Here is a 22,167-nt window from a genome sequence, read left to right on the forward strand (position 1 = left end):
CCGTGTGCCACGAGCTCAGGCCGGCAGGTGGGCCCAGGGAGGGCCTCTGTTTTCTCGATGCCACACGACAAAATGCAGAGTCAGGATCTGAACCCTCAGCTTTCAATGTTGGAGCTATCATCTCAGCACACCACACATTACGTGTGCAAGGCGTGTCCAACTGATGGAATTGTGGGTAACCATCTTCCCAAGAGTTCTATTTAACATCACGACACATCATCTTTCTGATACGCTGACCGTGATAAGGTTTTTAAAAAGTTTTTTTCTTTAATGTTTATTTTTGAGAAAGAGAGAGAGACAGAGCATGAGAGGGGGAGGGGAAGAAAAAGAGGGAGACACAGAATCCAAAGCAGCTCCAGGCTCCGAGCTGTCAGCACAGAGCCCGACACGGGGCCCAAACGCACAAACCGTGAGATCGTGACCTGAGCCGAAGTTGGACGCTCCACTGACTGAGCCACCCAGGCGCCCCTAAATGTGATAATGTTTTTAGTGAAAATAGTCACCTTTTGGGGGGCTCAGTACTTATGCAGAATGGTTTCATTTCTGATGGTGAAACAGGGAGCTTTTACATCTGTGGGTGTGGCCCAAGAGAAGAATGGCCACATCAGGACGGGCACAGGGCACTGAAGGCCAAGGAGCTGGGCTCTTCAAGGCCACCGACGCACCACGAGCACAACACGAGCCGCCCTGCTCACCACTGTAGCCACGTGACTTCACATTAAGTGAAAGAAATCAAACAACCTAAAAAATGTATCTCCTCAGTTACATCAGCAACATCCCACATGGCCGGTGGTTGTCACATTAGAGGCAAACATCTAGAGCATTCCCATCATCGTGGAAAGTCCTAGGCCAGTGCTGCCCGAGGCATTGGTGCTGGCCCCTTGCCAAGTGCTGAGCCTGGCGGGTGGAGCTCAGCGAGGGGTAGAAATCTCTGTGGGCCGAGCTGTATCTACAGTGAGCGCAGGGACATGAATCCAGTTTGCCAGAACCAACGATCATAGAAGGGCGAGCAGTCCAGAGGCCTCGCCCGTAACATCCAGTGTCTACCACAGCTCAGTGGGAGAAAGGGACACAGATTTTGACCTCCTGACTCCTTAGTCCTACATTCTCTCTGGTATAACCTGCAATTTATTTTTATATCCAGGTGTTTAAAACGTGTATGTGTACCTCACACTGGTAAGTACGGCAATTATCCAAAAAAAAAAAAAAGACAAGTTTTGGCAAAGTGGAAAAATTGAGACCCTCGTGCCCTGCTGGCGGGAATGTGAGACAGCGCGGCTGCTCTGGAAAACAGTATGAAAGGTCCTCAACACCGAAAATACAATTACCATGTGACAGGAATTCACTCCTGGGCATGTACGAAAAGAACTGAGCTCAAGTTCTGGAAGGAACGTTTGCACTCCCGCGGCAACGTCAGGACCAGCCCTGACTTGACTAACCACGGAAGACGGACGACCGAAAACTGGTCTGTCTTCCGGGAAGTGGCTGGTAGCCTCTGACTGGGACTGGGTGGTCCTCTGCCTTCCGGACAGCCCTCCCGGAATCCCCCGCAAACAAGGTCATTTTCCGTGCTCGGAGGAGGTCTGTGGGAGTGTAAGAAGGAACAGTGGACCCAAAAACCTGGATGGGGTGGGGAACTGAATTCTTTGAAACAAGAAAGGGCTTAAAATCCTTAATATCTCCAGTCTTATAGCAAATTGACTGTGAGGTGTTGTCTCCCCACCAAGGACCGTGGCCGGGCGCACCGGTCCCAGCCTGTCCCCATTCCCCACCAGAGCTGGCGAGGCCCCGGGAACCTTTCCACCTGCCACACTCAGGCCTCTGCCGGACGGGCTCGGGGCTGGCTGTGCCTCCCTGCCCAGCGTCACTGTGCTCCCACCGGCAGAACCCAGATCCATGCCTGTAGGCAGCAGTCCTGGGGGCATGTTGACTGGGGACCCCGAAAGACAGACGGGGGCAGTGAAGGGATTGCGCGTACTGCCGGGTTCTGGGGTGACAGTCTCCCTGAGGCTCGTGCTGAAATGGCAACGTTCCGGCGGGAAGCAGAGGTGGCCTTCCCCCTGGTGCCCTGGGGGAAATGATGTGTGTGGAGTCCAGCTCCGGCTGGCATCCTGCGGGATTTGCCCGTTTAGGTCCACGTAAGGATGAGACCCGCCTTCCCCACAGCAGAGCCCCCTCACCTGCCCCGTGCCAGGCACCAGTTCAGCGAGTTCCAGTCACTGGTCGTTAATAAAGTGGTTTTCACTCTTCTTCCTTCCCTTTTACACACTTCTCAGCAGCCCCGCCGTCTTCCCGAGGTTGCCCTCCCCCACAGGGACCGTGTTCTCTCCCCGCGTGCAAGCAGGCCGTGGCCCCTTGTGCCCGTTGTGCCCGCCCACCACCCAGCCAGCGGGCGACGTACTCCCTGTTCGCTGGACCGTGCCAACTAGCTCCCCCTGCACGTCAGGACCACTGAGTCGCGGGACCAGGTTGAGAAAACACAAAACGCAAAGACAAAAGGCAAAGGAGAGTGTCAGCCAAGAGTGAGCGGCCTGGGGCAGGGAGGAGGGGCCCATCAGCCCCCGGAGACGGGCTTGGCTGCGCCGAGAGGCCCTGCAGAAGACTCCTAGACCCCAGCCACGGCGCCTCCTACGCGCCACCCTCACCCCATGCTATGCACAGTTCCTGACATGACGCCCTTTGAGGCACACTTCTGGGGAGGAGAAGGAGAGAGCACCTCCCTGAAGGGAGCTGAAGCCACGTAAGAGCTAAAACAAGCGTAGGGTGTGCTGGTCACTTCAGCAGTCTGCACAGATGCAGCAGGACGCCAGGCTGGCCAGCGGGGGAGAGTTCTGTGTCCTGCCCCCGTGGGCGGGTCCCCCTCGGCACGGACCCCGGTCCTCTGTTGGGTCTACGTGCCCACACGCTGTACCTGCTCTGAGAGCCCAGGAATTACTGCCTCTACCCCTGGCAGCAGCAGCTCTAACTCTTAGCACAAAACCCGAAGCACGGAGGCGATCGGTGACGCGTGCAGGTGGACGAAGACCTCTGACGGTCAGTGCGATCCTTCTACAGAAAGGAGAAGGACCAGTCGCAGGGCCCGATTCCCTCAGTTCTACCCCCAAATGCTGACCCAGCTGTCAGGAACCACCACGTATAGGAAATGGTCCCCCGTCTATGCCCCAGGGCATCAGGGTCTGGGGGTCCCTGGAGAAGTGGGAGGCGGGACAGTGTGGTTTCACAGCACGTTCCAGGGCCCCCTGCCTCTGTTCTCACCGAGCTGACGTGAGCTTCCAGAAACGTAGCTCCCTCAGTGTAAGATGAAGGGCTTCGTGAGACAATTCAAACAGCCTTTCGATTTGAAGATTCCAGAAAGCAGTCTGCGCCACGTTCGGGTGGGTTCACGATGAGCTACCCTTCCAGGTGCGTGCTGGCTGCCTGGCTGACCCGCCAGTGGCCAAGTGACACAGAGTCCCCAGAAACGGAGCGAATTGCCGGCAAGACCACAGCTCCGGCCTGCCCGCCGGCTCCCGCCGACCGGGCCTCATCGGGAGCCCTTTCCACGTGTTCTGACAGTGCTGGGCTCCGTGTCCCCTGGAGATAACTCAGGAAGGCTTTTGCTCTCTGCTCTGGGATTTCCAGGAAGCACGTCACAATTAAAATGCAGAAGGGAACCCCATTTTCTCAGCGGTCCTCAAAGGCCCAGTGGATGGGCCTGAACTACATCGAGAACGGTCGTGACAGAGACTCTGCAGGGCAACACGATGACACGCGGTGACTCCTCACACAGCCTGTCCCAGAGGCGGCTTCTCCCTGTCGCCCCAGCAAAGTCACTCCCGACGGCCCGCAGCTCCACTGTGCGGGGGGCACAGTGGGAGGCTGGACCAAGGCCGCGCGGGACCTCCACGTTCGCCCCTCCGCCCACTGTGCGCTCTGGCCTCGCCACCGCGGCCACCGCTCCGGAGCGCACGTGGGGTTCCTGTCCCCGCTGAACGCGGGACAGGGGACCGGCAAAGCCCAACGGCACCCGTGGATGGAGACGCCAGAGAGAGGACAGTGCCATGTCCCCAGGGGTCCGGCACACCCACCGGAGGCAGCTGTGATCTCGTAGCTCTGGACCCAGCGGCCACGAGGTGACCTGAGTATTGCCCTGGAGGTCCTGCCAAGTTTACCTGACCTCCAGCTCTCACTGTGCTTCCCCACGCCGTGCTCGCCCTTCGAACGTGGGATTGTCACCCCAGCCTCAGGAAGGAACAAGAGAGTGACTCTCAGCTCCTCCCTCCTGGTCTCTGGTGGCCACGCATCACCCGCGCTTCCTCCTCTCGGACCCTGTCCTCCCTTTCCGTTCCTTCTGGAATCACAGGGCCACTGCAGTCGTGGCGGGACTCCCAGTCTCCACCCTCCACTCCCCGAGTCAGAGCTGCCTCCATGGCCCCCGCACCCCAATTCCCGCAGCACACAAGCGCCCCTGAGCACCGCCGGGAGTCAGGCAGTGACGGGCAGCGGGACCCACACCGGGCGGCAGCTGCTGGTGCCCACAGTCTCACGCTGTGCCCTGCACACTCTCGAAGGCGTCGAGGCTCCCAGGAGCCTTGTTCCCGCGCACCACGCCGACCACCACGTGCTGTTTCGGGAGCAGACTTTGCGGGCACTCACCTCACTGGCGGGCAACGCCATGAGGCCACCAGGCGTCAGGAGGGGAGGTGGAGAAGGCGGGCAAACAGTCTGGCAGCCTCGCTCGGGCTGGAAGTGACGAGTCCAGACTCTGACCGGCCCCGGCCCCGGGGCGCCGACGGGACTTCCAGACTGCCCACCCCGAGGTCTGGCAGGCCGTCCGGCGCGGAACCCCGAGGCCTCCCATCACTGCGACGGGAACCCGAGGCCCTGTGAGGGTCTCTGCATCTGTTTTCGTTTCCTATTGTTTTTTGTCACGTTTCATCTTTTTATTCATTTTTAACCCAAATCCACTCAGATTACCTTATTCTCTCTCTGCCATCTTTAAAGGGTGCGTCAGGCTTAATCGGACATTTCTGGTAAGTACCTTAAATTGTTATCACTGTGCTTGACAGTTCAGGTCCGGAGCCTCAGGCCCCCGGGACAGCGCGTCTGCTCTCCCGTTCGCACAAACGACCACCACAGAGCAAGTCTAGCCTTCTCTTCTTGCCCGAGAGAACCCTGTACGGGCGCCCAGACAAAAGACTGCGTGGGGCACGGCGTCGGTAGCCTGCTGCCGTGGTCACACCCTGGGCTCAGCCCAGCCTGGCGCCTGCCCATTAGGCGCGGGTCCACCGCCCACAGGTGTCGCCGCCCAGCAGGCGCGGTCATCAGTCTGAGTCCGGACGCTGAGCGGCCCGAATAAGCCTTCTTCCGAGAGCCAGAAATTGTGACGAGAGGGTCTGCTGACAAATTTTCTTAAAGAAAAGACCGATGGAAAACCATCCCTGCAGGCATATTCATAACGTTGTAAATCTACAATTGTTTGCAAAAACCTAACACTTAAATCAGAAGTAGAGCTCGACCCGCTGGCTAAGAAACAACCTAAAAAGGTCAGAATGTGTCAGGTGGAGCCTACGCCAGAAGGGGCGCGAGCATCCCGAAAGGAGACTGGGTGTCGAGGGACCCGCTGTCCGGGCGGTCGGCCAGCGTCATGCTGGCGTGGCAGGTGCCTGGCCTCCCCTGGCGTCTGCACTGCAGCCTTCCCATGGGCCCACCGTCCTGGCCACACCCCCGTGCCCACGCTCCTCCCGGCGGGGAGGGGTCTGTGCACCTGCCCCGCCTGGGAGGTCCCCTGAACCCACCCGCCCCTGGGGGGGGGGCATCTTTGCACCTGCCCTGCCCAGAGGGCGTCTCCCCACACCCACCCTCCTGGGGGTCTCCCAGCGCCCTGCCCAGGTGTCCGGGCCTCTGGGGCCACAGCTGCACATACTATGCCCAGTGACACAGCCGTACTCGGCGCTGCTAAGGGATACAGGCACGTTTAGGGAGTTAGTGCGAACTTTGAAGTAAACACTGCATTGAATGATCCTTCCAGCTCCCAGTTCTGTAATCCCCCCACACGTGGAAAGAAGGATGGTCACACATCTGTTCCAGATAACAATGGTTTGATTTTCCATCCGTTTTCACAATTCTCTCGAGTTAGGACTACAGGTTGGTGCCTCCCAGATGCTGGGCATGTGTTTTACGGTGGGAGGAATAAAGCAGACGGCCGGCTGCCAGCTGCCCAGAGATAGAGATGGGGTGACGTCCACCCAGCATCGGTGGAGGCCCACGCCCCTCCCCCAGCGGCCCCTCCAGGCCACGCCCCTCTCCCTCTCCAACTTGTGGTTCCAGGACAATGACCACACAAGCCGGTCCGACCAGCTTCGGCCCATCTCCCAGACGCCCCCACTTCGTTCGCGGCCACCACCTGCCTGTTGCGCACACAGCCCACATGGTCCCCCAGGGCCCCATGGGTCCCGAGACCACGCTCTTCTGTCCCGGCTCCTTCCCCGTCAGCACGTCTTGCCCACCCCAGGCATTTCAGGCTACTCCCTCCCTCACCTCTGGTCACAGCCCTGCTGGAGCTCGCCTGTCCCCACACCTGCCCTGCCGGCTCCCGCGCGACCGCTTTCTCAGGCCCACCCAAGACGCCCCTCAGAAAGCAGGCGGCCACCAAGGCCTGGCTTCGGTGGCCCCACCTTCAGGGAACAGCTGGGGCGCAGCCTGACGATCCTCAGTGGGGCCCAGAGCCTCCGTCGTCGCTCTCCCCGAAACCCAACGGCACCAGGGCCAGACGGTGGGGCCGGGAGCCTGGGCCAAGCCCCCCGGGCTCTGCGGCCGAGGGACCGAGGGCACTGACCGCCGGGGGACACCGGGGCGGTGGCATCTGACACGCTCCTCCCCAGCTGGCTGCCGATCCGCATTGGGAGGTCACCCACTGGCACGGACGGGAGCCACGGTAAGTGGACCCGGGACCTGGTTCGTTGTGTAAACTAGACGGCTTACGGCAGGGATTTTGTGGTTGTTATGCCCACACCCACGCCCACACTGGCAGCTACACCCACACTCACACACTCATGCTCAACCCACACACCCACACTCAGGCGAGAACCCCGGACTGGCAGCATGGGGTCCCCTGAACCAGGGAGGAGGCAGCCCCCTGGGACAGGCCCCCACTGGGCAGGGGAGAAGCTTTCTGGGAGGAAACTGAGATTAGCAGCGATTTCACCCGAGAGCAGAAAATCACAGCCGCAGAGCATGTTGGAGAGAACAGTGATGAGGAACATTGGAAAGCGTCCTTGCTCCCCTGGGTCCACCCGGTTCCACCCACGTGCCCAGTGAGCACGTGGGGGCCAGCGAGCTCTCCCTGCAGCACCTCGTGCCCCAAACCTCTGTGAGGCTGGCCCTCAGGACCCAGGATGGGTGCGGGGCGTGACGGCAGGAGGAGGGCTCAGAGGCCGGCAGCGCCCACGGAGCAGCACTGGACACGGGAAGAGCCTTGCCACGTTCTAGAAGGTTCTGCGTTCTGTTTCTGGTATGCATCCCTGCTCTGAGCGCCAGCCCTGGGGGCCTTGAGGGTTGATCTACCGAGAGGGGGACTCCCAGTCTTCCCGCAGACCTGGGAGCCCCCGATGCCCCACCCCGGCCTCTAGCCTCGAGCTGGCAGAGAGCTGGTGCGAGGTTCTCTGTAGAAGCAACGGCAGGTGCCATGCAGCGTCCCCCATTTCTCGAGTTCTAGGATCCTCGCTGCCTGAACATCTGGGCTCAGCTGGAGCTCTCACGGGCTCCACACCGATCTTTCTGCTCTCAGAGGCTCCTGTCAAGAAGAAAAATCACTAAGACACCAACTTCTGTCAAATCATAGCTGAACTGCCTGCTGCCGTGAGCCACCAGGAGAGCAACCAGCCAGAACTGGTTTCCGTGAGCCTCCGGCTGGCAGCTCCCGCGGCGAGGAATGTGGACACGGCCGGCGGAGGGTGTGAAAAGCAGTGTCCGACAGCAGGAGAGAAAGCAGACGCCGGGGGGGAGGGGGCCGTGAAGCCGGCAGAGGCGACGGATCCCCTACACAGAGTGCCCGTGCCGCTCGGGCATCTACTTCCCGTGCCCAGGTGCACCTGCCGGGTCCGGGGCCCCACTCTGTTTGGTCCAAGACTTCTGGTCACGGCAGCCAGGTTACCAGGCTGCAGCAAAGCCACCGGGAACGTCTGCTTGCGGGTGAGTGCTCTGCACCTGTCTGCCTTCACCGCCCACCATGCCCGCGGCCGCTCCCCGCGTCCCGGGCCCTGAGTGGTGGGGCTCAGGGCAGGGCATCGGTCCCCCAGCACGGAAGGGAAACTCAGAGCACAGCCCTGCCTGGGACCTGCGACAGCACGGACCTCACCTCCCAGCAAGAGGACAGAAGCCCAGAGGGAAGGGAGGACGGTCTCATCCATTTCTCGGAGTGACGCGGAGAGGGAGCAGCTCTTCCCACCTCCAGGACCCGGGGGATGTGGGAAAATCCACTTTTCTGCTCTTGCTAAGTAACCAAACCAGCCAGCTGAAGTCTCTCCAGCTGGCTTATACCTCATGGGAGATTTTATAGATCTTTCTCCCAGGAAGACACTCAGAAAAAAAGATCCAGCCAGTCCTTAGGGAGAAAGATTACTTCAATCAGCAGGGAAAACATTGCTTATGCGATGAGTGAAGCTACAGACACTAAGAACACTTCAAGTTATTTTTTCCACACCATTTCACACATGCCTATTTTTGTCCCAAGGCAAGGATCCTGACATATCTGTACACAAATGAGAAGCTTTTAATTATTAACACATAACCCAGATGCCAAGGCCCACAGACAGCAACCAAGGGTTCACAACCTTGAGGAACAGGCACGGGCCGTCTGCTGCTGCCGCTGCTGCCCCAGGCCATTTGCACGAGGCCTGCTGCACCAAGCGCTGCTGGTGAAGATGACCCCATGAGCCACAGCCCCTGGGATGTCACCACCGGAGGACTGAACACGGACAGATGGAGGCAGAAGCTGCTGTACTTTGGGTTTCCACGTGATATGAGAACGTGGCTGTAAGCGGCTTCTCGGAGGCCACCCCGGGAAACACCCTGGTAGGGGCAGGGCCCGGGGGCCGGGAAGGGGTGCTGGTGAAGGCGTGTGGCGGGCAGTCAGGGGGCCCGTCCCGCCGCACGCTCTGCGAGACGGCTGCCTGTGCCTCACGCTGTTCTCGGAGGGCCTCTGTGAGGAAGCTAAGCCCTGAGCAGCCAGTCCTTGGGCACGGGCCACACGTCCTCGGTGAGCCCGACAGACGCCAGGACCCACCCGGGAGGGCTGCAGGCGGCCGGGCCAGTGAGTCTGACGCGGAGTTCTTCCAGGGCGGGCCGAAAGGCGCCATCAGCTCGATGTCACCCGTGAACCCGTCCCCCCACTGAAGTGACAATGCAGGTGACGGAAGTGGACAGAGCCGACTCTCGAGAACACCGGCACCTCGTGGAAACAGCTCGCGGCGAGCAGAGGAGCGGTCAGGGAAGAAAGCACCGCTTACCTACCTGTCGTGCCCCCAAGCCGCCAGCTCGGCAGTGGCCCTGAGCGCAGTGGCCCGCGTTCCCGTGTGGCTCGCTGGGGTCCGGGGCAACACCGACCCTGCCCTCCGGAAAGTGGCAGTGGGTTTGACCCGCCGGCGGTTCCGGGAGGGACCCGCGCAGGGAGGGAGCCTTGTTCCGCATCGTTTGGGCCGGACGGGCTTCCCGGGAGGCGTCTGTGGGAAGAGGTGTCTTGCTCCGCCCGGAGTGAGAGATGGCGGAAGAGGCAGAGAGACCCAAAAGCTGGGGAAGGAGGAGGCGGGGAGAAGACTGGGGGCGAGAAGGGTTCCGAGGGGCTGCCGCCCACCCCGGGGGATTCAGAGTAAGACACGCGTGCCCCGGGCCGACACGCGCTGAGGAGACCCGAGCGGACGCAGGCTGGTGCCTCTGGCTGGCCTTTGGGAAGCAGGAGGTGAGGGGAAGGCGGAGACGTGGGTGGCCCGGCGTGGTGCTGAAGGGGTGACCAGCCGGGGCCGGTGTGCAGAGGCCGGAAGAGCCCTTTCCCTGCCCCGGCTCCCAGCGCGTGGGGGACCCTCCGGCCACAGAGAGAGCGGCCGGTGCCATCTCAGATCTGACGACAGACGTAGGCACGGGCATCCACGGAGCTCAACAAGCCCAAGCGGGATCAAGTTAGAGATCCACACTGGCCCGCTATAACAAACTGTCCTAAGCCAGAGACGAAAGAGTCTGGAGGGCTGCCAGAGAGAGGCAGCTTGTCACCTGCAGGGGCCCAAGAGGATCGACGGCTGCTCCCTCACCAGAAGCCGCGAGGCCAGAGGCGGTGGGAGGGCGTATCTAAGGTGCCGCAAGAAAGACACTCCTCCAAGAATTCTGTGTCTGGCAAAACCATCCTCCGAAAATGAAGGTGAAATGAAGACATTCCCAGACAGACGAAAACCGAGGCAATTTGTCGCAAGCAGCCTTGCTCTACAAGGCGCGCTCCGGGGAATCACCGAGGCCGGTGCGAAGGTGCCGGAGACGGGACCGTGGAGCCTCGGACAGGAACCCAGAACCCGGGGGAGGGGGGCAGCTCACGCGCACGTAAAGCAGGCAGGACTGCATTTAGTCGGTGGCTCTTTTTGTTTCCCAAACGGTCAGAAAGACAAACGCATGACACGGTGACTATGCATCCAAGTGAGACAGCACGCAGCTTACAGAGAGCTCACATGAGGCCGGCACGGGGAAGGACCCGTGCACGAGTTTTACAGGCTCTGAAGCCAGGTCGGTATTAATTCCAACCGGGTCCTTACAGATCTGGGCGTAAGTCCCATGGTATCCACTGAGAAAGTGACTTCCTCAACTGCAGAGAGGGGGAGGCGGGGCGGGCTGAGGGGCAGTACGGGGTGAGGCAGGGAGGATCCAGCAGGGAGCAAGCTCACCTCACCTCACACGGAGGGGGTCACCTCCGCAGCGGACAGCCAGACTGGCAGGATCGATTCGAAACACAATCGGCTCCGTGCGCTAAGACCCGCTTTAGACCCAGAGACACGGGCCGGCGGCGAGCGAAAGGGTGCGTTTGGGGGAGGAAGCATTTAGGGACCGGTGGTGGCTGCTGACGCCATGGAACTGTTCACCGCAAAGCGGTCCATGTCACGTGAAGCAAACTCGTCTCAGGGGTTTCTGAAGCTGCACTGGTTCAGCTGTGCTTTGCTGTGTCGTGTTTACGGACTCCCCCGGATTATGAGTGTTTCCGAAGCGCGGACTCCTCGGCTCGCGGTGGCGGCCCTTCGGTGCCCGGCACGGAGCACGTGTGCTGAAGGCACCGATGAGCACGGAGCCTGACGTCGCCGGACGGCTCAGGCCGGCGGCTGGGGCATTTCCACCTCACAAGCCGCACGAGGGCTGGGCCGGGGCTCAGCGCTGCCCGTGCCCGCAGCCGGCAGAGCGTGGGTGGGGCGGAAAGGCTCCCCGCACGGCCTGCCCATCCCCCCCCCCCCCGCGCCCGTCTCCCCGCACCAACTCATCCGTGAGCCACGGTCCCGCCAGTCGTGGCCCCAGAAAGGCACAATCGTCAGGAGGTTCCGGAACGCCCGTGTTCACGCCGCACGTCTGTGAGCCCCGCGGGCTCTCATTTACTGGGCCGTCCCCACGGCACCCAGCACGGGGCGAAGCCTCTCCGTGACCCGGCCAATGAGCAGACGAGTGAACACACACGGTGCCGGGCTCGGCCCGTCCTCGCTCCGTCCTCTCTGTGCCGTGGGAGATTCCGAGTGGCCCCTGCTGTTATGACTGATCTTTGGTTGTAAAAACTAAACTGTAAAGGATCAAGTGTTCGGGAACCACCAGGAGGGCAAGCGGGCCTCCCTTCTCATAAACACGCCCGCGCAAGGCAGATGTGGGGAGAGGGGCACCGTGCATATCTGGAAGCTGAAAAATCACTTACTTTTCCCACAAATTATGTTTGTTCGACAAGACCGTCTTCACTCAGTCAATATCCCAGCCTTCCTGGAAGCCACAGACAGGTAGGGGACGGGATCCTAGTCAAAGCACTCAGCTTCTCTCCTAAAAATATTTCCTCATGACTATCTAAGATTCATTCACGGCCTTTTAAATCTTAATATTTAACTATAAGAAAATGACGGTCTTGCTCGCTATAGAAACGTGGCCCCCGAAGAAAACAGAATACATGACACGTTTGACAGGTTCCCAAAAAGACTTGTTGTCATACAGACGTCTGGGAAGCAGGCCACAGGCCACAGGCCACGTGGACCTCTGCGGAGGAGGCCAGCAGGCAAGTATAAGGGAGACTTCTGGGCTCGCTGTGTTCCCAATCACGGAGCCGGTGTGGCTGGAGAGGCGGGGGGTCTGAGAAGTGGGGACACGTACCCGTGGGCTTCAGTCACTGTAAGGAATTTGGCTTTGACTCTGAGTGTATTGGGAACCTCTGGGTGACGGTGAGGCCATGTCCCTAGGCTGCCCGGGTGGCTGTGTGATGGTCACTGTGTTGGGTTATGCGTGTGGCACAGAGACCAAACACGTGTGCCTGATCTTGATGGAGCTTATGGTTTAGCGGGGAAACAAGACAGACAAGGGACAACACAAAACAGCACAGAATGAATGGCGAGTGGGTTCAGACAGGGAGGGCACATGTCTCCCTGGAGTGGCCCGGGAGGGGTGTGGAAGGGAGGGGGTGGCCCCGGTGGGGGCTGTGGGGTGGGCAGGGGTGAGGAAGGGAGGGGGTGGCCCCGGTGGGGACTGTGGGGTGGGCAGCGGTGAGGAATGGAGGGGGTGGACCCGGTGGGGGCTGTGGGGTGGGCAGCGGTGTGGAAGGGAGGGGGTGGACCTGATGGGGACTGTGGGGTAGGCAGGGGTGAGGAAGGGAGGGGGTGGCCCCAGTGGGGGCTGTGGGGTACGCAGGGGTTAGGAAGGGAGGGGGTGGCCCCGGTGGGGCTGTGGGGTGGGCAGGGGTGTGGAATGGAGGAGGTGGACCCGACGGGGGCTGTGGGGTGGGCAGGGGTGCTGAAGGGGGGGATGGACCCGGTGGGGGCTGTGGGGTGGGCAGGGGTGCGGATGGGAGGGGGTGGCCCTGGTGGGGCCATGGGGTGGGCAGGGCCATAGGGAGCTCTGTCAGGAGGTGGGCCAGAGACAGTCTAGGAGCCAGCTCCTCCCCTCGTGGCCCGGAGGTTAAGCCTCCAAGGGATAAAGCTTCTGACACCTTCTGCATCCCGCCAGATCCAGCCCCGAGCTGGCTTTGCAGGGGCTGATGTGGAAGCCAGGTGCCATCTGCAAAACTCAGGGCCCGGCGCTGCCGCAGCTGGAAACACGATGGAGCGGGATGTCGTCACGTGGAGAGTGGCCGCAGGGGGCCCCCTCTGCTCCGCCTGCTGTTGGGGCCCCCCAGCCCCATAAGTTAGTTCCGCCGCCCACAGCATTTGCACAGTGTCCAGCCCGGGGTGAGGGACGCACCCCACACTGACGCACGGTTTCGGTGCCACCATGAGAGCCCACACGTCATCCTGGACCTCTCCCTGCCACACGCAGGGAAGTGGACAGTACGGTCTCGGGACCAGAGCTGAGAACCGTGGTTCCGCGTGGCCTCCCAGAGTGGGCCCGCGACCGTGTCCGTAGACGGTGTTGTGCCCGAGGCCAGACGGGGGAGCTCGGTCACAGCGCCCGCTCTGTCACTGGTGGCTCAGATAGGACAGATGGAACGGAGAGATGGAAGGCGACAGGGAGACCGACCGTGGGAAGAGAGACCCGGCTGGGGAGAAGCAGAGTCATGGACAGGACGCTTGTCCTGAGAAGAGGGCCTTCCTGCGTCACCTCCCAAGTGAGACAGGGACACTGGGCAGCTCTGTCTGTGATGCCGTCACATCCGGGGAAGCGGCCCTGCCTACCTGGCCTGGCCTGCGGGTCGGCTTGGTGGAGAAGCATCGCGGCCCTGGCCTCACGGGGACCAGCCGTGTCAGGCCGAGGCCCGGTTGCCAAGCCCTGAGAGCCCAGGTGGGAGCCCCGCTTTGTGGGGGGACGCGGCACCACCTGCATCAAGTTCGACCGGAGTTGACGTGGCCTGGTCCTTCGATGGGCCGACATGCTTCTGTGTGCTTTTGGTTTTTTTTAAATTTTTTTTTTAATGCTTATTTATTTTTGACAGAGAGAGCATGAGCGGGGGAGGGGCAGAGAGAGGGGGAGACACAGGATCGGAAGCAGGTTCCAGGCTCTGAGCCACCCAGGCGCCCCTTCTGTGTGCTTTTTAAGATGATCTCGGGGGCGCCTGGGTGGCTCGGTCGGTTGAGTGGCCGGCTTCGGCTAGGGTCATGATCTCGCGGTCCGTGACTTCGAGCCCCGCGTCAGGCTCTGCGCTGACAGCTCGGAGCCTGGAGCCTGCTTCTGATTCTGTGTCTCCCTCTCTCTCTCTGCCCCTCCCCCATTCATGCTCTGTCTGTCTCTGTCTCAAAAATAAATAAACGTTAAAAAAAAAATTAAAAAGACGATCTCGGACTCGACCTCAAGATGATAATGCGATCACAGGGCAAGCAGGGCCCCGAGTGCCTGGATGGCTGGCTCGGGGTGCCCCACCTTCAGGGTGCTGGGTATACAGGGGTGGGGTGGGCAGGGCCGCCCGGGCGGTACTATGACCGTGTGTCTGTCTCCGCCGTCCAACCGCCTGGGGGTAGGGGCCGGAGGGACCCCCTGCTAAGTGCTTCCATCCCCGCTCCCCGGAGACGGGGGAGGCCAGGTTGTGCTGAGAGTCGTGGAGCAGCGCTTACGTTCACGTGGAAAACACCACTTGTACACACCAGCGCACAGCACGGAGAGAAGCCTTCAGAGTGGAAACCGGCCGGGAGAAGAAAGGATGCCGGTACCTTCTCTTCCGTGGCCTTCCCCCATTTTAGGAAGGAAGGCCGGGGGTGGACCGCAGGAATGTCTTACAGGGCAGCTGCGGTGAGCCCCGGTGTCCGCAGCACCTGCTGGTGGGACGGGTGGACGGGGAGGGTCCTTCGGGGGCCGTTCTGAGGGCGCCACGGGGGCACCGTGTCCCGGGGGAGGAGGCAGAAAGGGGGGCCTGAGGACAATTTCTAAGCGGATTTCTAGTGGTGCTGGGGCCAGGACCACCTTCAGTCTTCATCTAAATCTCAAAAAACCATCAACTAAGGGTTGCGTCCCACCTGCCGAGTATAAAATACGGCAGAAATGGAGCCCAGAGACCGCGGCTATGCCACACGCAGTTCCATCCTTTGAACTGGGGACCGCGGAAGAAATCCTAATAACCAGCCCCCCAACAGGGGCCCCTTCCCTCAGGTCAACAACCCAGACGCACAGTCCTGGGGAGGGCGGCCCAGCCGGCCACGTTAACAAACCCCACACACCCGGAGCTCAGCGTGCCCATGTCAGGGGCCAGGCCTGTTCCCACAGGGTGGTGGCCAAAGCCATGTGACGTGGTGACAGACCCCATCCACGTTTGACGGGAGCGCCTCGGCAAAACAACACACACGTGAGCTGTGCCAAGTGCCGGCAGCCGCGTGGCGAGGCCGCGCTCTGCGTCCTGAACGGCGTCAACGGCGGCCCGTGTGGACCTCCTTACAGTAAGAGTGGGGGTGAACGGGGCCATCCCGAGCCCCCTGTGTCCCCAGCCTCCTACGCTGCTTTTCCCTGGGGGTTCCCTCCCTGCATTCAGGCACCCGCGATGTGGCTCCTCACCGGGCACGGCCTCCCCATGCAATGACCACGCTCTGGGGACAACGGCCGCCCGTCGGCCAGGGCTTCTGGGAGGCATTCGTATTGTAATAAGCGTTTCGTCTTTGGCTGGGGAGTGAAAGATTTTGTTCTCTGTGCAAAGGATTTCTGGAAGTTTCCAGAAAAGGAGGAAACCATTTTGGTTCACGGTTTGGGGGAACCCCCAAACCACCAAGTCCTCGGGTGCCGCCTTGCCCTGAGCCAGGGACCCTGCACTAGGACGGCCGGGGGCCAGGGTCCTCTGCAGGAGGTCCTCCGCAGGAGCACTGATCAGGGGCCTCCTTCAGGCCCTGGGCTGCAATGCGCCGATGAGAGACCATGGCTCAGTCCCACATTCCCAGGTCCTCATGAACCCCCGCATCTGTCCTGTCATCACTGAGACGCCCCTACCTTCGGTGTAGTCTGTTTGAAGTCCCTGCTTTCTACCCCTTCCGCCGAGATGCCAGCCTGGTCTTCCTGATGTGGAGCCCGTCACCTCCCCTCATCTACAGAACCCTGTCAGAGCCTCTGCTGCCCGCGGGTCCTTGACCCGGGCCATGTGGCCGTCTGTAGCAGGACTCTGGAGGACACGAGCTCCCCGGACTGTCTCCCAACAGGCCCGCGCTGAGTCAGTGTGGGGGGCAATAGGACCGTTCGCAGGACCCGGGGGGTGGCTGTGGCCTGGCTGCGGGACATGGGTGGGGACATGTACATCTGATCTTTCAGGGCCAGGGTCCCCTCTCCTTCCCGCTGCTCCCCCAGGGTGATGCGGACCCCCCCCCCAGCCCATATTCCATCAAGACCCTTAAACACAAACTGTATCATTTACATGTCAGCCCCCCCCCCCGGACCAGGCGCTCCCCCTAAGCCCCCCAAACACTAAGGTTATGGAGTCCGTGACCGTGGGACTAAGGATGCTTCCAGATTCTCCAGAGTCTGGTGGGCTGGGGTCTCCTCGAGAGTCCCATTAGGATTCCCACTCCTTCAAGCCCCACCAGCTACTTTCAGCTTCGTGACGAAGTTTAAGGCGGAACAAAAGTTTTAAAAGATTGAGTTAGAATCAGTCCTGATTCTTTCGTGTGTGGATCACCAAGTTTTTATATTTTACTGAGAAAAACTATAAGAAATTCTCAAGTTTATACTTCAACAGATTAAATATTTAATGCTATGCTGTGTGCACGTCAAGCAAAGTGATTTCCTCCGTGCATGGCCAGTGCCGGTCTGCTGGCCTCCCCGAGACTGGGAAGCCCTGTGGGGGAAGGGCCCAGCGCCCCAGCCTGTGACCTCCAGGCCCGGCCAACACCTGGCCCCGAGTGGTTCTGAATGTGCGCACGAGCACGGCTGCTGCTGGTGGAACGAAAGCCGGCCCCGTCTCGTCTCTCACGTTCGTGTTTGGTTGTTTTGACAGCATTTAGCGGTACTTTTGGTCTGTGACCCCCCCCCCTTTCTCCAGTATCCCCTATGCTCCTATTGTCTGTGATTTTATTTCTGATAATGCGCCAGCCTGCACCCCCTTCATTCACGGAGCTGCCTTTCCCCCAGAGCTGCTTTCGCTCAGAGCTCTCTTTTCCAAATTCGATGCTAGAAATGACAGAGACAGTGTTGTGATGACAGTCTGTCCAGGAACTCCGGAGCGGAAACACATCAGGGCACCTGCAACATGGCCCGGGCGGCGGCAATCCTTGACCAGTCCCCCAGGTGGCCCCTCCGCGTCCGTGTGACCATCTCCCGCGATGGAAGGGCTCCTCGTGCATCAACAATAAAATAAAATAAAATAAAATAAAATAGAATAGAATAGAATAAAATAAAATAAAATAAAATAAAATAAAATAAAATAAAATAAAATAAAATAAAATAAAATATAAAACCAAAACTGTCCCATCTTCCTCCACGTAGCTGGTCTCGTAATTCTTCATTAGGAATATTCCTGGATGCCTGACTTTCTGCCAGGTAGATTAATTTCACCCTGCGCAGCTGTATTTTATGCCGTGGCCACTCTCCCACTTGGAGAGCACCTGTGGGTAACCGAAGGCCCCCTAGGACAGAAGACCCTCCCGGGTCCTGCTCCCCAGACTGGCCAACCTCACATTCCAATTGCATTCTTTTTTTTTTTTAAGTTTATTTATTTATTTTGAGAGAGACAGGGACGGTGCAGATAGGGGAGGGGCAGAGAGAGAGAATCCCAAGCAGGTTCCACACTGTCGGCGCAGAGCCTGACCTGGGGCTCGAATCCACGAAGGAGCCGTGAGATCACGATCTGAACTGGAACCGAGAGTCGGATGCTTCACCAACTGAGCCACCAGGCGCCCCTCCAATCACTCTCTTTAATCCAGGGATGCATCACCCAGTTCAGGGAGGGTGGCCTGTTGTCTGAAACCACTACTGTAAAACTTTTTTGATTAATCTTTTGGGAAACTAAAATTTTACTCCTAACGGTTAAGGTGTTACTGAGGATTTGCAAAATCAGCAAACAAAACCCACAGGCTCCCTCCCGGGGCAGTGCATGTTCTACGAGGACTGGCTTCCTCTCCTGAGCCGAGATCGTCCGTGCTGGAGAACCATGACGGACATGCTCAGGAAGACAGGGACCCAGCCCGGCTCCTCACGACTCCAGGTTCCACTCTGGTTCAATTACGGTCACACGAGCTGCTTCTAACGCCAGACAACAGACAGATGCACTTTATTGTTACGTGACTCTTGTTTAATCAGAATTAAAAACGCCCACAGGCTGAGTCTGGTAGATTTGATGGCCTCAGACGCTGTCCGTGACTCACAGCTGACTCTGTCCGTCCTGCTCGGCCGGATGACATCTCAGGTTTGCCTTTTGCCGTCTCCCGTTTCCGCTCTTTCCTGCCTACGATCTCCCCCCGGTTCTCTCTGGTCCGCACGCTCGTCCCCCGGCCCGGGTGGAGTCAGAGCCTGGCACGGGAAGCCAACGGCACACAGCTCTCGATGAGATGCTGGCTGGAGTGGCTCCCATCTCCTCACGGCCGACTTGCCGATAAATACTTGGCCAGCTCACCTCCCCGCCGCCACTTTCATCCGGGCTATCCGTGGGGCTGATTATATTTCTCCAGATGCCCCGTTTTACATTTTCCAGATTGGGTCTCGTTTTGTGATTTGCTGCCATATTTCTTCAAAGCTCAAGAGCCGGCTGCCATATGCCTGCTACGCTCATTCTCCGTCAGCCTCAGCACGCCTTGCAGCGAGGCGAGGGTCACACCGAGAAACAAAAACCAGAGCCTGGGCAGGGAGTCAGGGCCGGCTGCACGTGGCGCCAGCAGAAGCCCGTCCGTGAAGCTCCCTTGGGGGGTGTCTGCCGCCCAGACCTCGCTCTGCACCCGCGGCAGATCTGAGGCTGAATGCCTGGCCAGCAAAGCCTGGAGAGAGCGAGAGAACCGGAGGCAGCAGGGACGTGGGGGGCACGTGTGTGACGGGGGGGTGGGGGAGGCAGTGACACCAACGCCAAAATAGAGTATCGGCAAGAAGCTACAACTGCCCATGCGTGGAAGATGATACTCAAAGCCAGATCCCTGCGTGCTCTGAAAACATCTCTCCTCTCCCCGGGTTGGGTCACTTGTGTCTCCTGTGTCGACGATGCAGGCGGACCTGATGTTAGGTGCGCAGCCGCCCCCCTTTAGGTACGTGAACGGATCTCCTGTCTGCGCGCTGCCGGATGCGACCGCCACCGACTGCCTCTCCGCCCCACGTACAAAGCCAGGGGAGGATGGGAGAGCAAGACAGGTCCCCTTCCGGAGCCGGCCGCCTGTTCGGGCCACAGGGAAGGCTGAGTGGGAACGTGTGGGCGTGAGCACTGGGCACGCACGTCCCGATGCCCCCCCGCAAACGGCCTGTCCACCTCTATGCAGATGGATTCCTTTGTGGGTCTTCCTACCTTCTGGGTTTACGTTCGCCCCCACACCGCAACCCGGGGTCCCCGTCTGGCATCTGCAGGCCCCACTGCCCATGAGCCCTTTAGGACATCCCAGGCACCCCTCCTGGATTCCTGTCCCCACAGGGCACACACCCAAGCTGGAAGGAAGATGAAGAATCGTCCTGCCCATCCGATCTTGTATGTCTCCTGTGACACCGCCCTCTGTGAACACCCCTGTGGGGCCCCTGGTCTCCTGGGGCAACGGACCCTTCCGCGTGCACAGCCCTGACCAGGACCGTCTCTCTCTGCACCAGCTGGTCCTCGTGGGTCTCTCTACCTCTGTGACTTCTCTGTTAGCTCTGCTGTTTTCTAGGTCACAGCAGGTCCTCAGAAGGGTGTCCCACATCCTCCAGGGCCCACCAGGATGGACGTGCTGTCAGGAATACACAACACAGTAGGGGACACGGCGGTGACCGGGCAGCTGTCCTCACACATGGGATCAGCCCAACGAGATTTACCGGGAGGAGGAGGAGGTAAAAGACAGGACTGGGAGGGGGCCGTGGCATCACTGAGGGGCAGAGAGGAAAGCGGGGCTGGGGAAGTTTGGGAAGGCCGGCACTCTGAGGCGGAAATCACTGCTTTCCCTTGACGTGTGCACCCTTTGAGGACACAAGCATGTGAGACCAGTTTCATCTAGAGAAGCCTCTTAAAAGGCAGTTCAAAGAGTTATTCTTTTAAACGTCGTATCTGGGGCCCCTGGGTGGCGCAGTCGGTTAAGCGTCCAACTTCAGCCAGGTCACGATCTCGCGGTCTGTGAGTTCGAGCCCCGTGTCAGGCTCTGGGCTGATGGCTCAGAGCCTGGAGCCTGCTTCCGATTCTGTATCTCCCTCTCTCTCTGCCCCTCCCCCGTTCATGCTCTCTCTCTCTCTGTCCCAAAAATAAAATAAAAAAGTTGAAAAAAAAAAAATTTAAACGTCATATCAGTGCAAGCTTCAGCAACGGAGAACAAGTTTCGGTATCTGGGCCGAAAAGTGAACGTGACGGCGTTGGGTCTTAAATTGTTATTTTATTCCTAACTGCCGAAAGGACCTTTAGATAGCAGGGTCGGCAGGGAGGTGATATCACCAGAAATGAAGAGTTGGGGGCCCTGGTGCTGTGGGGACCCCATCCTGGCAGGTGCGACTGTCAGGGGGGCAGAGCAAAGGCGTCCTAGTCACCCTCGGGGTTTCTCGCAGAGAAACATCGAAATCCTTTCTCACATCTTTGGAACCAAGTCAGGCAATGTGTTTAAACATTCTGTATGTTTTTCAGTCATAATTCCGACCTATTTCTGCAACGCTGTCTTTTAAAATAAAGGAAAAGAATAATACATCAAAGGAGTGGATTTACGATACAAAAATTTGAGAGTTTCTCCTGCTTCTCTGTTCATCCCGCACTCTGCGGTGGGGTGAGGTGACATGCTGTGGGCTCGTCGCAAGCAAGCCTCTTTCTTCAGTGAGAAGCCCACCCCCGATGGTATATTCCAGAAATGTTGATTTACTGCGGCCATTCTGGTGCGTAAGAGTAGTGCACGTATAAATGCCGCTCTGTCGTGCAACTAGAAAAGAGCTGGTGTGACTCGGTACGCTCCAGAATTTTCTATCCAGGCACACGGCGTTACTGCTGATTAAACAACCTCTTTTTGCCACGGACATCCTAAACTTTTGCCAGATCGTAAGTGGTCTGGTGGGAAAAAGCAATTCTAAGTACAACGGCCAGAGGGAGAGTCGGGTTTGTGATTCTTAAGATTCCGTGCCGCTGAGAACCTGTCGCGAAACATGAGACAGGCTCACGTCTTCCCTGGCGGGAGCTGCCAGTGCATATAAGCAACGGACACGGAGGCCCTGCCGGTAATTCCTAAACTGTTTCAACTCCTCTCAAGGCAAAACTCCGGAAAGCACCATTAGCCCAGCTCAGATCCCTTGAGGAAAAGAACTCTCGTCCTGCAGTGTCCCTGCTCCGGAAAGTACATGGCAAGGTGGGGAGGAGTCCCTGCTCTGGACGGTACGTGGTGGGGTGGGGGGGTGCCTGCTCCGGACAGGAATGGTGTTGGGATCAAATCCCTTCTTCAGACAACTCCTAATCACTGTTGTGTTAAGCACAGGGCCCAATACAGAAGGGACGGCGAGGTCGGTGCTGAGCTCTGCTCGCTGGGGGGCTGATGAGGGGGGGCTCTGCAGGGTTCAGAATCCCAAATAGCACCTCTGAGAAGATTTTTCGCAACGAAAAGTGGCCTTGGCACGTTTCTAAGGAGAGTCAGGGGTCAACAGGAACCCAGGAGACCAGAAAGGAAACGTGAGTTTTGACAAAAGTGTTCCCTGATCAGCACGCCAGCCGCCGGGTCACCTTGGCCCGTGCGCGTTGCCTCTAACGCCACCTCGCGTCTCCGGTGTTCGTATGGCGCGACTCTCCCCACGCGCCGACACTCAGCGCACAGCTCTTGGCAGCTGTTTTGTGAGAAACCTGGGGGGACCGCTGGGTGGCAAGCTACGGGCGCTCGTCGGGTTCTCCGAGCGCGGGGCGCGGCCCCGTGGAGTCACGGCGGCAGGCGCAGCCCTGCGTTCACGGCCGCG

At 59.4% G+C, this 22,167-nt stretch overlaps 1 protein-coding gene across 7 annotated transcripts in view; it reads right to left on the minus strand.

Annotated features, from left to right (window-relative positions):
• The window catches only part of PTPRN2 (protein tyrosine phosphatase receptor type N2), an 801,801-nt gene that overhangs the window by 300,350 nt on the left and 479,284 nt on the right, over nucleotides 1–22,167 (minus strand). The window lies entirely within an intron of this gene.

This window comes from Felis catus, chromosome A2 (genome assembly GCF_018350175.1).
Source record: "Felis catus isolate Fca126 chromosome A2, F.catus_Fca126_mat1.0, whole genome shotgun sequence".
Classification (NCBI taxonomy): domain Eukaryota; kingdom Metazoa; phylum Chordata; class Mammalia; order Carnivora; family Felidae; genus Felis; species Felis catus.